The following is an 18,309-nucleotide window of genomic DNA, read 5'->3' on the forward strand; positions in this document are numbered from 1 at the left end:
CACATATTTACACCAAACCTACAGTACTTGCAGAATCTATTCTCCCTACATTCCTACCATTTCCGTTGAGGTTTTACTACTCATATGCATACACTAGAGGAACTTTATAGAGATTATTTATAGAATTATAGTTAATTATAATTAATGTATAGAATTAATCTGTCAGTTCTAAAATCTTTGGGATGTAGGAGGGAACCCAAACACTCAGGGGAAGACTATGCCATCACATAGAGGATGTACAATCTCTACACAGACAGTCCTTTGATCAGACCATGAGACCATAAGATATAGGAGCATTTGACCCATCAGGTCTACTCCACCATTTAATCATGGATGACCCAGTTCCCTCTCAGTTCCAATTTCCTGCCTTCTCTTTGTATCTCTTCATGCCCTGACTAACCAAGAATCTATCAATCTCTGCCTTAAATGTACTCAATGCCTTGGCCTCCACAGCCACTAGTGAAAATGAATTCCACAGATTTGCCACTCTCTGACTAAAGAAATTTCTCCTCATGTGTCTTTTAAACGGACGTCCCTTTATTCTGAGGCTGCATTCCCCTAGCCTTAGACTCCTCCACCATCAGGACCTGTTCAACTCTGACTCTTTACGTGTTTCCCCCAGCCGTCATTCTGTGTTTTTGTATTGTTTCTGCTCCTGCTCTACTCTGGCCCCTGTGTCACTGTCCCCTCCACCTCTCACCTGTTTCCCATTATTACCTGTTTTGCTGCCACCTGTGTCTCATTGTGCTCCACCTATCATCTGCCTCTCTGTTTATTGCTCAGAGAAGTTTAGTCCTTGTGTTTTGCCAGATTGTGCAGGTGAGTCTTTCCAGTATTCGCATTGAAACTCTGCCCTTCTGAGTATCAACCATGCTTGTTTGTTGACCATGATTTTGCCTGTTTATCTTGATTGTTCTGGTTTTTGACTCTGCCCGTTTCCAGATTCTGATTTTTGGATTTCTCTGGATTTTTTTGATCTCCACTTGAACTTTGATGTTGACTTTGTTGCCCCTTTGGATTTGTTACTCTATAAATATCACAGTGTGCACAGTACCTGGTCTGCGATTGGGTCCCTGATCCAGTGCCCTGACATCCAATTGTAGGATTTAATCTGAGTTTCTGGAACTACAAGGCATCACACTATAAGCTGTGACACCTCACTGGTGTGGTTTCCATCCTCTGCCAGATGAATACATGACTGCTGGTAGGTGGAGGAATATTTGAATCCTAGTTACAACATAGATGAATGTTCATACTCACTAGGTCTGCTGGTTATTTTCACTACCCTGTGCTGCATTAATATGCTTTTTCTAAACATGCTTTGGCACAGCTGTGTATAGACAGCAACAACAAGATGTTCCAAAATGGAATGGTAATCAATATTTCACACAAGGCCACCGAATTTGGCATGAAGTCAGATATTCTAAAAGGAAGCTTTTAAGGACAATTTTAATGCAGAAGGCAGGGTAGAAAAGTCCAAAGGAAGTGATTTCAAAAGCTTGTGGCTCAGGCAGTTAATGCTATGGCCCACCAATACCAGAACAATTAACACTGGGGATGATCAAGAGATCAGATATTGGTGAAATGAACAAGTTTAAAGGGATAAGGTGTGCAATAGAGAAAGGAGATGGAAATACAGCAGGCTTTGAAGTAAGGCTGAGAAATTTAAAATAGATATGTTCCTATTTTGGTATATAATATCATTGGTAGTTGGTAATCAAGGTACAGTGAAATGCATTGCTTTGCATGCTATCCATACAGATCATTTCACAACATAAATACATTGAGCTAGTACAAGGAAAAAGCAATAATAAAATGTAGGATATAGTTTTACAGTTATGGAGAAGGTGCAGTGCAGTTAGAAAATAAGGTGCAAAGGTCATGACAAGGTAGTTTGAGAGAATGAGAGTTTATTTTTATCATACAGGAGGTCAATTCAAAATCCCTGTAACAGCAGCATAAAAGCTGTCCTTTAGCCTGATTGTGTATGTTTGCGAACTTTTGTATCTTCTGCCCAACAGGAGGGAGAGGAAGAGAGAATGAACAGAGTATATAGAGTCGTTACACATGTTGTCTGCCATCCTGAGGCAGCAGGGAAAGTAGACAGAGCCAATGAGGAGAATGTTGTTTTCTTTGGTGTGATTGACTGAGCTGTGTCCATACCTCTCTGAAATTGTCTGCTCGGGAAATACAGGAGTGATAACTGATGAGGGGTTGGTATGGGTTGCAATGTGGACAGTTCAGTTTTGCTAAGTTTGTGTTTATAGCAAATCTAGCATTGGTGTGGAAAGCAGTGGAGGCAACGAAAGTATGGCTGAGGCTTAAAGGCACAGTTAAGCTAAGCGGGTGACAGAGGCAAGCAGTGTTATGGAGGACATGATTTGAGAGTTAGGGGGCAGAAGTTTAAGGGAAACACGAGGGGGTATTGCTTTACTCAAAGAGTGATAGCTGTGTGGAATGAGCTTCCTGTAGAAGTAGTAGAGGCCAGTTCAGTTGTGTCATTTAAGGTAAAATTGGATAGGTATATGGACAGGAAAGGAGTGGAGGGTTATGGGCTGAGTGCGGGTAGGTGGGACTAGGTGAGATTAAGGGTTCGGCACGGACTAGGAGGGCCAAGATGGCCTGTTTCCGTGCTGTGATTGTTATATGGTTATATGGTTATAAGACCACTTTTGTAATGGTAGGTAGTGTGATCAAAAGCTCAGACGTACAAATGGGGCTTTATAGATTCATGTGCTCATTTAAAGCATGATGCTGATTCCTCTTGGTGTGAAGGTTTTTCTCTTATTGAGAATTATGCATTTACTTTTCATAACACGTGTATATATTCATAAGCTGTTGATTCACAATGAGTCAATAGGGGTGAAGTTTATTGAATGGCAGTATAGCAAGGGGAATTATGAGGCCACCACTCATTTTCCTACTTGCCCAAATTTCTTCATTATGACAAAGGGAAACATTTGATGAAGCTTGAACCAGACTTGCCTCTCCTCTGCAGCTCTGGTAATTGAATACCATCAACAATGGTATGTAAATGTCTTGGTTTGATATTCTTAGTAATGATCAAACACCTGAATTCCTTACTCTCTAATGAGATGTGTTTACTTAGGTTTGAGAGATTACCGTAACCTCAATGGAACAGGTAGCACAAGGACATCCTTTCTCATTTTATCTCTAGGCTGAGAACTGAATGTTACATTAATTTATAACTTTCTTAGGGATTAATCTGCTATTCATCCAATGAAGCTCAGCTTCCAATGACTGACCAAGTACCAGACCATTATACCCTGGTGATGAACTGTTCTTACTTTTAAAATAAAAATCCATTTATCATTAACAATTGCAATTGCATATTCCAATTCATCTCAACCAAGTCTCACTCTCTACATTCCACTATCTATTACCCTCCTTGACTTACATGCAATTATCAGCTCTCTTGCCTTCTCAGGACTTGTATCTACTTCAGATGTCTGACACAATCTTAAAAGGTTGCAGAGACAAAAATTCTGAATTATGTTTTGGGTAATGTTAGGCTTTTTTCAATAAATAATAAAGTAATAGCTAGTGTATATACAGTGATAAAAGTGGATTACTGTAAAAATTGGGTGGTTTTGACTTATAGAGAAGTCAGTACATGGACAGTTCTCAGTTGCAGACTCTCATGTAATTTGTGGGCTGCCCATACTAGTATTTGTAAACTTTGAAAAGAAGTCCTTCAATGATAAATCCCAACTTTATTTTGAATATTACACTCCATTTGAACATGTGTAAACTACAGAGGCAGGGGCTGTCAAAAAATAAATCACATGCTTAAACTATCAAATATCGCCTTGCTCTGTTCTTGTCATTATGCTGCGGAATTTACATTCAGAGCTTTGATTTTCAACGTCGAAGTTGAGTTTATTGTCTTAACACAATGAAGTATTGGCAGCATCATAAACACACAACATCAGATAAGCAGCATTCACAAGAAAAACAAATTAATCAGAGATTATGCACATCTTTTATTTTTCCAAGATGGCGGCGTGACGCTGCTTGTAGCGCCCACTCTGGAGCTGATGATCTGTTATTTGTGAAGTGGGGTGCCGTGCGCAATCATAATCAATTGAAAACAGATGTGGGAGCATGGAGGAACATCAGGAAATCTCCAGGAAGACCTTCTCCGTTGCTGCTGCTGTGAGGTCTGGGACTCTGCTGGGAAGGTCCTGGGGGTCGTGTTGCTGATGGCCGTTGGCGGGGCTGTCTTAATACGCTTGGTAGAGGATGGTGCTCGGAGAAGCTGTGCCGGATTGGATGGTTGTTGGCTCAGAGGTTCAACGGACTCGGAGTCTGCTGCGGTCAGGTTGCTTTCGTTGTGTGCTGCGTCTGCGAGGCTGAGTCAAGCAGCGCTGTGTAAGTCTATAGTGGGGGTATTCCCTTTTGCCGCTGGCGTGGGATGGCGAGTCTGTCGGGACCCTGGGGACTTGTAGAAACTGTGTGGTGATTTATTTTGAACTTATACTCCTTTAACATCTTTGGACTTTTTTTACTGTGCCCATAAACTGTTTACTTTTTTATGAATTACGCTATTGTTTGCACTGTTGTAACTATATGTTGTAACTATGTGGTTTTGTGCAGGTCTTGTAGCTTTAGTTTTTGGTCTTGTTTGTCTGGTGTGATTGGAGCTCCTTTCCGGGGAACGTGCTAAGACGGTAGCGCGATATTAATACACAGCAGCCTCTCCAGACTCTGGATTGGGGATTGCCAAACGTTATGTGGATTTTCTAGTGTAGTCTGTTTTGTCATATGCTTTTGTGATATCACTCTGGAGGAACGTTGTCTCATTTTTTAACTGCATTGTATTTGTGGTTTCTAAATGACAATAAACTGAATCTGAATCTGAAATGTATAATCAGAACAAAAACAAAGCTCATTTTAGTGCAAAGTAGTGGAGGTGGCCATAGTGCTGCTAAACTGTAGAGATTAGGGTTGTGCCGGTTGGCTCAAAATCTGAACGTTTGAAGCAAAGTGTCTGATCTTCAGCCTGGTAGTGTGAGACTTCAGGCTTCTGTATCTCTTGCCTGGTGCTAGCTGCAAAAAGGTGGCGTGGCTGGAATTGTCTTGATAAATGTTGCTTTCTTGAGGCAGTAATCCCATGATGTTTTGGGCTAAGCACACTATTCTCTGCACCTTCTTACATCCCTGTACATTCAGATTGTTTTACCAGACCATGATGCAACCTGTTTGAATACATCCACAATACATTACATTGTTCCAGGGCTCACAGGGGTACATCATTTTTGAGCAATTTGGACTCTAGGGCCACAAATTGTATTTGCCATTCAGTTGTCCAACCCTGTTAATGCAGGTAGTTAGATATTCCTCCTTTATGTATTGCTACCCACTCCCCACACCCATTATTTTCCCTATGGCCCAAGAAAAGCTATAATCCAATTTCTCACAGTAACAACACCAAAGCACTAAATTAGTCCCAAGTCAGAGGTAACCTATCATTTGTTTGAAGTGTAGAAAGGACATAAGGGACCAAGCATCCTATTCCTAATCCTATGTTTCCAATCAGCTTTTGTTTGAAGTAAGTCCCATTCAACTGAGCAGTAATTCTGGCTCATACTTTGCAAGAAATGGCACATAATTTGAGAGTGCTCACCTTCAAGCTGTCTGCAGTGTTGCGAGCTTGACTTGTTAACACATGCTGAGATTGCTTTGTTTGTGTGTGCGTGTCCTGCATTGGAAACATCACTCGGTAGTTTTAATGTTAGTGCCTGGGCTCAGACCCAACTGATACTTGAATCATATTAATAAACCTGAACAGTGGAATAGATGGATTGTGGGATAGTTCTTAATGTCTCTGCAGTTAGGAAGTGTAAGCTGATTTGCAGAATAATGTAAGAGAGTATCTGCAGTCATTTTAATGTTACTTTGTAAGCCTCAGTTGCTGCTTGATGACAGATGGATAACAGCTACCACGAAGTTCTTGCAGGCAAGCAGGACCCAAAAAATCAGTAGCACACATTCTTTGCTCAGTCTCCGACCAATTTAACATAGAGATTCTCAGATTGGCATTGGCCAAGTGCAAATGGTCTAAGTCTGAACTCATATTCCACGCACTTGGGAGCTCCTGATTACAAAAGGGCAATGGTACACACTGTATTTTGAGGGAACATTAAGGGGAGATTTTGCATGTGATAGATCAAATACAAGGTTACTGTCATACCCAGGATATAAATGGCATGAAAATTACTTTCTTGGAGCAGCAGCACAGTACATTAGACACATGACAAAGATGAGTTAACATAAAATTAAATTAACATAAATTATACACACTAAAGTAACAGAATAAACACAATAAACATAGCAGTGTTAGTGCAAGTTGAGGGAGATATACTGTAGCTCAATGTAGAATTAAGGTTTTTCTGGTTGATTCAGGAGTGGAGAGGAAGCTGTTTTGAACCTTAAAATATGGGTCCTCGTGCTGATAGCATCAATGAGAAGAGGGCATGGCCTGGATTTTGGGCTCCATGATGATGGATATCACTTCCCTGAGGCATTGCCTCTTGAACATATTCCCGATGATAGGGAAAGGTGGCATATACTGAAGTGTCATTATGGACCCTGAGCCCACCACTCTCTATAGCCTCTTGTGTCCCTGGGCAATGGAGTTTCTAAACCAGACCATGATGAGGTGGCACTGCGGCATAGCAGTTAGCGCAATGTTTTACGGTGTCAGCTATAAGATCAGAGTTCAGCTCCTGCTGCAGTCTGTAAGGAGTTTGTGTGTTTTCATTGTGATTGTGTGAGTTTCCTCTGGGTTCTCCAGTTCCCTCTCACATTTCAAGGTGGATGGTTAGGGCTGGTGAGTTGTGGGTATGTTATGTTGGCTCTGAAATGTCATGGCACAATCCTCGGACTGTATTGGTTGTTGATGTAAATTACATATTTCACTAAATGTTTCAATGTAAGTGTGACAAATAAAGTTAATCTTAGAATGCTTTCCACTACACATCTCTATAAGTTTGCCTTTGTCTTCAATGACATGCTGAATCTCCTTAAAGTTATAGGGAAGTATGGAGGATGGATGTTTGCATCACACTCAAAATGCTGGAGGAACTCAGCAGCATCTACGGTAGAGAGTATAGTCGACAGTTTGGGCCAAGACCATTCATCAGGACTCTGCAGGATGTTGACATGCTTTTTTCTTGTGGACAGATCCTCTGAGACCATGTGTAGAAATTGACAAAGCCCAATAAACAAATTTTATTTATGTTGGCTATCTAATCATTGAGATCCTCAAATGGAAAGATGCCACTGTAACTGATTAAAGAATGTTGGATAACTGTACACCCCAGCTCTCTTTTTTTGTCCCAGGGAAAGTGAGCCAACATCCAGAGGGAATAAGTTCAAGATGAGCAGGGGAAGATTTAAATTGAAACTCAGGGAGAACTTCTTCATAGCTATGTGGAATAGCTGCCAGAGCAAGCAGTTGAGGAGCATTTAAAAAACATTTGGATAAATACATGGATGGGAAAGATTTAGAGGGTGATACGCTAACTCCTGGGCTAAATCCAAGCAAATGGGACTAGCTTGGGCATTCACACAGGTAAAAGTAGTTAAAAATTTTTGCATTAACTTAATTAAGACAAATATAAAGCTGGAGAAGCTGTATGTGCCAAGCACAAATGATTTATGTTTACATATTTGTACCCTAAGATCTCCCAGTTCAACAAACATCCCCAAGGTCCTGCCTTTCACTGTGTATGTCTGCCCTGGTTTAACATCCCAAAATGTATCACTTCACCCTTGTCTGTGTTAAATTCCATCTGACATTCTCTTGCCTACTTTCCAAGTTGATCAATGCCCCGCATAAAGTTCCTGTTCTGTTATATTCCCAATTTATCTGGCTTGCTATTCTAATATTGAAGTTGGTTTTAACAACAAAAATATACCATTCTATAATACTAGCTACTTTTAGTTTATGATGATCAAGGCTTCAGCTTCTATTAGGTGCCATATTGATTTTATAAATTGCACGTAGACTGATCAGGAAATGTTATAATCTGTGTATTTCATATAATTATCTGCCGAATATGAAATCATTCAAGAACTGCTAGCTAGTTTGAATTATGACTACATTTCACAGGATAACTACTTCAAAGTTGAAAATCAAATTCTGTTCCGAATGTCTTGTGCAACACTTTGTACTAACCCACTTTTCTGTATTAGTCAGGGATGGAATTTTATTGAAGGTGTACAAAACACAATTTTCAGTAGTTCTGCAGTACTTATAAATCCAATAAAACCATACAGAAGTGCTTGATAAAGGGGTTAAAAATCTAGACATTTAAAGACCAAGCACAAGGCTAAGGGTTTCCAACCTTTTTGATGTCATGGACCAATACCATTAAGCAAAGGGTCTGTGCACCCTAGATTGGGACCTTCTGCACTGGGGGGAAATGGAAGAAACAGCCAAAGTCATCGTTCCTTTTGGTGCCTTGCAGCAGATCGGGTCTCAACCTAGCTGTTTCCTTAGCATTTGTCTGTTTTTTTTTGTGAGGATGATTTGCTGGCTCAATGCCCAACCCAGTATGGATGGAAGTCGTGCAAGGAGCCGACTGGATTTGAGCCCATGCCCACTTCCCTTGAAGTCAGGTGCAGATGCCACTACACCCCAGCCGGCTATAACTACCAAAGTGAAGGATATTAGCATTGAAGGTAGATAAATAGAAGAGATTTCAGAAGATATCTAAATTCAATATTCAAATACTGGCCTTGACTTAAATGGTAATCAGCTAATATTGTAATGAAAGGTAATACCTGGGATATTTTGGTAGGTTCTGTTTCTGTGCTGTGTGGGTCATTATGAAAGAGCAGATCATTCACCTAGGGTGAAAATTATAAATAAAAACCTACAGCTGCTTGGAAGCTGAAACAACTGGATACACTCAACAAACCAGCAGCATCTCTTGGAAAATGAAACAGAGTTAATGTTTCAGGTCACGTCAGACAGGGTTGTGACCTGAAATTTTAAGCTCTATATCCCTTTCTGCAGGATGTGCTCTGATGAGACTGAACTATGAGGACAAGTAGCTAGGGAGTTTAGGGAATAACTGGAGGCAATGAAACTTTGTTTGCTACAAAGTAATGCACAGTAATATTGCAGGGAAAACTTGATTCGGTGAATTATGACATTAATAATGCCAGCAGCAAAAGTGAGCAAGCATGATTGAGCATTTGAGCAGCAGAGTAAAAGAGCAAGAGATATAATCAAGATCTTCCAGAAACAGAAAGTGATCCTGAACAAAGGTGATGCTAGGAAGTGAGCTACAAAGGTCAGAGATTGCAGGAGGCACAGAAGATCTATAAAATACTTATCAAGGGGGTAGTAGGTTGATGTCCTCAGTCACAGAAGTGAGTTGATAACGTTAATATTAGATGTGCCTGAAAAGCCTTCTGGAGGATTTGGCTACAATTGCATTGTCAATGGAACAAACTATCATACTTTAGTTACAGACTGTGAGATGAAATGGCTGACAGAATCAACTCAGATTAAACTATCAATAAGAACTATTCTGCTTTATTTTCCTTAATGGCATTCTTGGCGTCTCCTAATCTAGATATTAGCAGTTCAGAGGGTGGATATCCAAAAGTGAGTGACTCAATTCTTCACACCTGAAAGCCATACCACCACTTACAAAGTACCAGTCTTCTAGTTAACTGTATGAGTGTATTTCCAACAACGTAAGAACATAAGAAACTGAAACAGGAGTAGATCGATCTGCCCCTGATTCTTTAGCATTTTGTAGGCTTATCATTGATACTATCTTACCTTTCCCGCTACCTCTCCATTGTGCTGCGGAGGGAAGTAGACTCAGACAGAGTCATCATAGCACAATCCACACCGCCCCCCCCCTCCCTCCACAACCCATCACCATTGAAGACATCTTCACAAGATGCTGCCTTAAGAAGGCAGCATCCATCATTAAGGAAACTTACCATTTAGGACATGACACTTCTTGTTATTGTCATCAGGGGAGGGGGGGGGGTGGGAAAGTATAGGAGTCTGAAGAGCCACACTTAAGGTTTTAGGAATAGCTTCTTCCTCTCCACCATCAGATTTCTCAATGGGCCACAAAACCATTAATAATATCTTAATATAATTAATATTCTTAATAATATTAATACCCTCCTGATGAAGGATTTTGGCCCAAAACGTCGTTATAACCTCCTCCCATAGATGCTGTCTGGCCTGCTGCGTTCAGCCAGCATTCTGCGTTTTTTATTTATTTCCAGCATCTGCAGATTCACTGGTGTTGTCTCCTGATGAAGGGCCCAAAACGTCATTATTACCTCCTCCCATAGATGCTGGCTGGCCTGCTGAGTTCTGCCAGCATTTTGTGTTTTTAATAATATCTCATCTCTCTTTTGCACTACAGTATTTATTTATTTTTGTGACACAGCAATTTTTATGTCTTGCACTGTACTGCTGCCACAAAACAACGAATCTCATGACACTTATTCTAAGACTGTGCCCCAAGTTCTAGGTGATTGTAGGGAAAACAACCTCTCAGCACTATGCTGCCCAGCACTCCTCAAAATCATAGGCATCTTCTTCAGGTCATCTCTAATCCTTCTGTACCTCATCCTGCTAAACCTTTCGTCATACAATAACATCTTCATTTCAAGATTCAAATCAGTGAATATTTTCTCAGTGAGTTCTATAGATGTCGTTATAGTTGAAACAATATTTTAATCAAAGCTTTTTGCTTTTCAGATAGTAGAACATAGAACATTATGGCACAGTACAGGCCATTCGGCCTTCAATGTTGTGCCAATATTTTGAACCACTCTAAGATCAATCTAACCTTTCCTTCCCACATAGCTCTTCATTTTTTTATCATCCACATGCACGTCTAAGGGTCTGTTAGATGACTCTAATGTCTCTGCCTCTACTGTTACATTTTGTAACTCCGAAAACTAACCAAAAGAAAAACACAGAAGCTGGGGGAAACATGCCTACTTGCTTTTACTTTCCTTTTCTTTAGTGAGAGGCTCACATAGGGCGTGGTGGCGTAATGACATATGCCATTCATGTACTTTTACATATAGCTGGTAACAAATTATGTAAACAAACAAAGAATATTAATCAGACAATATATTCACAATATTACTCAAATATTACTGAAATATTAAATACACCACATCTACTACCACCCCGGCAGCATGTTCCACAATACCCCCCACTTCCTGTGTATAAAAAAAAAAGTTACTTCTGACATCCCCCCCAGACTTTCCTCCAATCAGCTTAAAAGTATGCCCCTCATCTTAGTCATTTTAGCCCTGTTAAAACATCTCTGACTATTGACTTGATCTATGCCCCTATCATCTGGTTCACCTATATCAAGTTACATTTCATCCTCCTTTGCTCCAAAGAGCAAAGCCCTAACTCACTTAACCTGTCCTCATAAAACATTCAGTCCAAGAAGTATGCTGGAAAACCTCCTCTGCACACTCTCTAAAGCTTCCAAATATGGGGCAATCAGAACTGAACACAATATTCAAATGTGGTCTAACCAAGAATTTTTAACAACAACAACATTACTATTTGGCTCTTAAGCTCAATGCCCTGACTAATGAAGGCCAAATCACGATACAGCTTCTTACCCACTCTGTCAACCTGTGTGTCAACTTTGGGAAATCTATGTTACTGAACCATAAGTTCTCTCTGTTTTTGAATATGGCTAACAGTTTTGCTATTAACTCTGTATCCTGCTTTCAAATGCATCTTCCCAAAGTGAATCATTTCACACTCTTTCAGGTTGAACTACATCTGTCATTATAATGATTGTACTATAAACATTACTTTAAGTTTATGCAAATTATTAGCCAATTAAAAACCCAGAATTTTTGGATAAGAGCTCAAAATAGTTCCTGATGTATAAGAATCCCTCAACATTCTGAGAGCAAAGTAAATCAAAGTAAATGTGTTGTTGTGTATCAGAATCAGCATCAGGTTTAATATCAATGGCATATGTTGTGAAATTTGTTGTTTTGTGGCAGCAGTACATTGCAATGCAAAGTAATAAAAACTACAAATTACAATAAGAAGTGTATATGAAATTAAATTTAATAAGTAGTGCAAAAAGCGAGGGGAAAAATACAGGAAAAGTATTAGTTGGTTCATTGTTTGTTCAGAAATCTCATGGCTGTGGGGAAGAAGCTGTTCCTGAAATATTGAGTGTGTGTCTTCAGGCTCCTGTATCTCCTCCTTGATTCTGCCCATGTTCCTTCCTTCTTCCACTACCCAACAGATTCTTTCACTCATCTTCAAACTTGGGGTAACTTTGAGAGGCCAAATAACTTGTCAACTTGAATGTCTTTGGAACGTGGGAGGTAACTTAAGCACCCAGAGGAAACTCACAGAGTCACAGGAAGAATATGTAACCTCCACAGAGACAGCATCAGGACTGAATTGGCACTGTGAGGCAGCAGCTCCACTGACTGTGTTCCTCTGCCTTCTTTGAAATGTGTGGCAGAACTTACAAATCACCACAGTCTAATTGACTGGCAGACTGAATTTATAGGGTTAAATGGTCCATGATCCATTCTGTTATGTTTTGTAGCTTCAAAAGAATAAACTAATTCAAAGGAAGACACGGAAGTCCAAAATGTGAGTTTAAGTACTTTAAGCAATACACGTGCATATCACATGGTAGCGTGATGACGTATGCCATAACGTAATTATACATACAAGCCGTAATGAATTATTTAAATGAGCAAGAATGCTCAAACAATAAATTTCCACTGAAATATTAAATGCAAAACACATTCCCCAGGGATCAGCAGTATATTTTAGGTGGGAATTGGGATGGATTAGGCAATCTCATTATGAAAAGTAGTCAACTTTAATGACAGAAGTGATTGTACAGATACTGGAAATCTTGAAAAATACACACAACAGGTGAGACAGCATCGATGAATGGTAATCAATCATGATGTTTCAAGCTGAAACCCTTCAAAGGAAGTGGGTAGAGGCCAGAATAAGAAGTAGGAATACAATCTGGTAGGTGATATATGAGACCAGGTGAGAGTGAGGCGGAAGGTAGGTGATGATATTGAATGGTATTGAGGTCCTTGTGGCCTACTGTTATTTCTAACTCATATGTTCGTTTGTTCACATGAAATTCAACAATACAATCTTCAGGCTGGATGGGTTCACTTCGAATGGGGCCAGAAAAGCTGTTCACCAAGCATTAGCCTCATAATTCTGTGACAGTTCCCACCACCTCCAACTCCTGCCCCAAATTGTACATTATCCGCATGTTACTGTTCCTTCACTGTTGCTGGCTTGAGATCTTGGAACACCAGCACAAGTGGTGTGTGTGAACTTGATTTCAACATTTAAGAGAAGTTTGGGTAGGTATATGGATGGTAGGGGTATGGAGGGTAATGGTCCTGGTGCAGATCAATGGGAGTCAGCAGTTTTAAAAGGCTAGGCACAAACTAGATGGGCTGAAGGGCCAATTTCTGTGCTGTACTTTTCTATGACTATATGACCCCACTTATGGTTTCTTGAAATTCAAAATAAAAGCTCACTCCCACTTTCTTGAGGGTAATTGAAGACAGGAAATAAATATCATCTCTGGAAGTAATGTTCATATCTCATTTTGAATTTAATTACACAGTTTAAATGTACAGTGTGGTACCATTTTTCATGCTCAAGGCAATAGAAAATCCCCCTGAAATCAGGTATGGAAAAAGACATCATTGCAGACAAATGTTGGGTCCCGATTGCAAAGAAAACGTCCTCCAACATAAATTTCCTTTCCAAAACAGGATACTGATAATATGTTTTTTGTGTATTAATTTAATAAATTTTCAAAAGCATCAGCAGACATCATAATATCTGTAGAAAATACTGAGCTGCATTTGTGAATGTCCAACCAGATTGAAAAATTTTACTCACCTCTTCTTGATTGGTTGATCTAAGCAACACAATTTGATTTCTGGTTTTCTTTAAGCACAAGGAAAAGCCCTGTTATGAAAATATTTCTGAAAAGGAAGTAGAAATACAGTAACATCATGAACTTTATTCATTCATGCACTGAATTGTGTTTCCCAATTTAAATGCTGATACAATGCAATACCAACGACCATGGAGAAATTAATGCTTACCTTTTGAATTAGGGCCCAAGGGTGTTAATTTAAGGGAGGGCACATTTTAGAATATAATCACAACACACCATAAATCATGTGAGCAGTGAAATTATTGATGTTAATGATCTTTATGCTCACCTCCGCAATGAACCAAACCTCATGGAGAAGCAATAGAAGTTACTGTATAAAAGTGGGCATCCACTTTTTCGCCAGCAGTTTATCTTATTACCAATCCCAGAAAGTGTTCCTTACCACTCCAGGGAACAATTGCCCAATAAATTAAGCGTGAGCTTAAGCAACCCAAAGCCTTTTAGCACATGTTTTTCCAAATGAGACTAATGACTGCAGATAGCCTATCCTTTGTGATCCAATTTACTGCTGAACTGCATTTTATATTTTTCTTTATGCTTTTAAAAAGCCTAAGCATTTTCTCTCCTCATATAATCTTTCTCCCTCTCTCTCTCTCTATTAATTCAAGTTTTGCAGTGAGGTTGAGGGCAGCTCACAAGATCAAGGCACCACAATAGAAGCATTTACTGATGTTCCTGGGATGTTTTCTGCCAGGTAGAACCTCAGACCAAGGGTTTAATCACTGAGTTATAAAAGCTTCAGACAGAGAGTCTGTTCAGCCCATTTTGTCCATACTAACTGAAAATGCACTTCAGATTAATTTCACTAGTTAGTTCTTGATATTTTCTTCTGGTTCCATCTCCAGATAATCTTCCAGATATCTAAATAATTTTAATGAGGGTTTCTGATTTATTTTCAGACACTAAATTTCAGACTCCAACTAAACTTAGAGAAATTTATTTAATCAATTCCAACCCCCCCCCCCCACCCCACTCACCTCACTCCACTAATCTTTCCATCTATTACGTTAACTCTATCCCCTACTGCTTAAGGGATATGTTCACTCCGTCTAAACTTCTATTTCTCCACAGGCTTTCTTTGTTCAAAAGTAAGCATACACACCTTCGGCAGTATCTCTTCCCAAATTTAATCCTCCACTCTTGAAAACATGTTTGTATGTCTTCTCTGCAGTTTCATTAGGACTACGATCTTCTATCTGTAAATGTGATGACCAGAGATGTGCATGGTACCCTTATTGCTGCTTAACTAATGTGCTAAACAGTTCGAGCACATCTTCCTTATCCTTGCCTTCTATGTCTCATACAATGGAGAAAATTACCCCTTGTGCTTTCCTAAATATCTTAATTATTTTGCCCTATATAGCCAGATATTTGTAATATACTCTCCAAGGATCCCATCTTCCTCTCCTGAAAAAAGAAATACAAAATCTACATATTCTCAGTAAGGGATAAATTATAGCAGGCAAAAATATCTGTAAATGCATCTTTAGAAAGAAACTGGAGCAGTCAGCAAGAAACCCTACTGGTTGCAAGGGAAAATGCAACCTTCATGTAGACTGACCTGGGGAAAGAATCAAACATGTGTTGCCAGAGTACTAAGTTTGCAACACCATTTGCTGCATTGTCATTCCAACAGTATTTTACCTGGTGGATAGCTATTTGTGCTATCTGAACCTGAAAGAATATTGAACAACTGAATGATAACAATGAAGTTACTTAATTTTTCTTGAAGCAGCTAGGTTTATAGCACTTCACCCATTCTTCCTCTGTGAGCCCAATAAATGCTAACTTCCCCCCCCCCCTAAATATTCCTTCAGTCAAATGTAATCCTATACAGGAATATTTAGTTTTAAGCTGACAAAAGCCATCAGCCTCTTCTAAGGTAATACTGTTGAGCTTATGGAGAATATCTTCAATGTTTCTTCAGTGTTGTTATTTAAATCTTGAATAAATGCCATGTTTAACAAATCTCCACTTTAAGCAGAGAATATATTAAAATGGTTTGGGTTAGACATCCAACAAAGGCAGAGATTTGGTTTACCATGGGTTAAAAGAGACACTTTTAATATGATATCATAACATGGAAGGATATTTTGTTACTAAGGGAGGGTAAAACAACAGAAGTCAGCTATTTACAGTGGCAGAGAGGAAAACAATGCACTCAGGACTGAAAAACAGTTGAACGCTATTTTCTTGAGATGAATTACTATAGGGCAAAGCAGTATAAAAGCAGACTCGATAGTTCTTGTTAAACAAGCACATTTTCTATAATTGTGCTGCCAGCGAAGCAAACTGCGTACATTTACATGATTTATTTATGTACATTTCTGTATTTATGATGCTGTTATTTGTATTTTCATTTCAGCTTTTCATTCACACGACAGGGCAAGGAATAATTCACCTTCTCAGTAAGATGTCTGATCTCAGCTAAGTCGGAAGGATTTTGGATGAATCCCTCTCCTTGTGAAAACAAGTTTAACATTAAGAAGGATCATGACAATATTAGTTTAAATCTATTTACATTGTAAGTCCAATATGTTTTTTAATAGATAACAGGAGCTTTGAAAATAGAAACAGCTGTGTACGATGAGATTCTATTTCCTCTTGTGAAATGTTCCACTTGATTTTCAGATATACATTAATCAGTAATGTATACTAACCAAATAAGACTCTTACAGTAGCTCTGGTGATATGATAAAGTAATTCCACTTTAACAGCCACCAAGCTAAAGACTTGGCTTGATCTGAAACAGGTACCTTATTACAAACCAGCATGAAAAAAAATAGAATCAATGTTGAAACAAAAATTTGTCTTGTAAGCAATCTGGAGTGAAATGTGTTGACACAGCATACATAGCATTCTGCAAAGCCATTTCTGCATGCTTTCAAAGCACAGGCATTTCGAGCTAGAAGGGATGAATAATTGACTAAATACTGCATAATTCAACGTACTGTTGTAAAATTCAAGGTCTGGAAAATTTGAAGCTTTTTTTATTGAGACTGAGGTTAAAGTTTCAATCAACCTTGAAGTAAAGTTCTTTAAAAAAGCATGGATTAATTATTTATTCTGGATTTATTTATTTCTTCAGACAGAAGGTTTTTCTGTTAAACTTTCCTGAGGCTCAGCTGCTGCCCCTCTGTCCCTGATATCCGCACCCCCACCCTCCTGAGCCACCATCCCCCCTCTCCATCACCAGCCCAGTGTCTTCATGTGCTGTTACTGTCTTCAGGCTACAGCAGTTTCAGCCCCATATGTCAAAATGTGTCAGGATTAAAATGGTGGAAATGGCATTCAACAGCAATTGACTTTCCAATCGATAATGCAATCAATATATTTCACAGAAATTTTCCCATATCTAAATTACTTCACCCAGATGATGTACACTGAGTGAGCGCTTTTATAATTCAGCAGAGTGCACTGCCAGAGGTTGTTTGTTACTTCAAGGAACACAATAACTGGATTGCTTACTCTAGGCTCTGCAGATATACATATATATTTAACATACATACCGAGCTTGTCTTTCCTTTTCTTTCCAGTTAACTACAGCAATAGTGATGTCCAGGCATCCACCACATTCAGTGTAACAAAACTTTCCCTGCATACCTCCTCTGAACCTAACCCATTTCATTTAAATGTACGCCCTCTATTATTTAAAGTTAAATCCCCCTCACAATTTGCAGTTATATGTGTAAAAATTGAAGGAAAATTAAATCATATAAAAATGTACACACCTTGTAAAGAAAACAAGTATAAATTGAATTCAAACTGTTAACAGAACGGAAATTACCCCAAACCATTAACCCAATCATTACCACTGTTCAGATCTAACCCGGCACAGGCTCAACCAACAGATTCCCCAGCATAACTTAAGAGTTGCTGGACTCCAGCTGGGGAATCTCTCTCAGCCTGGATAGCCACATGGGGCATTTGCGTTTGCACTAGTGTTTTGTGTTTCCAAAACATTACATAGGCCATGGTTCTTGAAAGAAATAATAATGTACAATGCAAGTTCAATCCAATGCAGCATTTTTTTAAGATTCTAGATCTTCTATTAAGGAATGAGACAGAAAAGGTTCTAGGAGTTTGTGTAGGGGAACACTTTGCATCTAGTGATCATATACAATAGGTTCATTGTAATTATGGAGAAGGTTAGGTCTGGTAGAAATAGTATCAGCAAGAATCTGGCATTTGTGTATTAAGACAGGTTGTCTTTTGGCAAAGCTGTATTTGGGAAGTGGAAGATAGCAAGTGGATTTTTGACAGTACAGAGTTTGTATGTGATGCACCA

The 18,309-nt window shown here is 39.2% G+C and overlaps 1 long non-coding RNA gene across 1 annotated transcript in view; it reads right to left on the reverse strand.

Annotated features, from left to right (window-relative positions):
• LOC132394385 (uncharacterized) overlaps positions 1-17,616 on the reverse strand; it is a 54,030-nt gene extending 36,414 nt beyond the window's left edge. Inside the window, exons 1-2 of the long non-coding RNA XR_009512299.1 lie at positions 17,531-17,616; positions 13,961-14,046 (exon numbers count right to left, since the gene is read on the reverse strand). This is a non-coding gene — a long non-coding RNA (uncharacterized LOC132394385). The remainder of the gene's footprint in view (positions 1-13,960; positions 14,047-17,530) is intronic.
• Positions 17,617-18,309: the final 693 nt, after the last annotated feature.

The sequence above is a fragment of the Hypanus sabinus genome, chromosome 5 (genome assembly GCF_030144855.1).
Source record: "Hypanus sabinus isolate sHypSab1 chromosome 5, sHypSab1.hap1, whole genome shotgun sequence".
Lineage (NCBI taxonomy): Eukaryota > Metazoa > Chordata > Chondrichthyes > Myliobatiformes > Dasyatidae > Hypanus > Hypanus sabinus.